This window comes from Theobroma umbraticum, unplaced genomic scaffold, assembly GCF_002168275.2.
Source record: "Theobroma umbraticum cultivar Fairchild unplaced genomic scaffold, ASM216827v3 scaffold_4.1, whole genome shotgun sequence".
NCBI lineage: Eukaryota > Viridiplantae > Streptophyta > Magnoliopsida > Malvales > Malvaceae > Theobroma > Theobroma umbraticum.
This window is the reverse complement of record NW_018397258.1, coordinates 9,357,392-9,358,073: the sequence shown is the minus strand read 5'-3', so window position 1 is coordinate 9,358,073 and position 682 is coordinate 9,357,392.

Below are 682 nucleotides of genomic sequence, written 5' to 3'. Positions count from 1 at the left end.
TAGACTAAAATTGGGATAGCATATGATCATATTAATTGATTTGCGTATAGGATTAGGATATACCTATAGGCCATATGTAGTCAGATTAGAGCCTGAACTTAATGAGTCTATTTTAATTTCAATTCACATAGGGATATAGTGTTTTAATTAAAATAGATATTTTTATAAGATGAGTCGAGAGACTCTTATAAATAATTTAGGACTCTAGGTTAGCAATTCAACCCATTGAAATAAGTTCAGAAAGAGAGGTAAGATTTAGATGAAGTGTGAGGGATATTGTAATCCTAAGCTTGGTTGATTTGCTGTTTGCCCAATTATCTTGTTGCTTTAATTTTGTAATTAAATTAGTTTTTGTTGCGTAATTTTTAGTTCAATTAAAATTCAGATTTTAATTATTTGAATAAAACTAAATTGTTCTAATTTTAGTACTTAGTAAAATTTTAGATCAATTCCCTGTGGGATCGATACTCTGCTTGCTAATATACTATCTATTCGATACGTATACTTGCGTAGTAGAATTTTAACTGACAGGGCTCCACTCAACCGCAAATCAAATCAATGTTTGAAATTCTCCTCATTGAACAGAACACAAATCCTTGAATAAGTCTATTATCCCTTTCATATCACATGTTTACCATTCACATCAATGACCACACTTAATGAGCTTCGGATTTTACCTAGC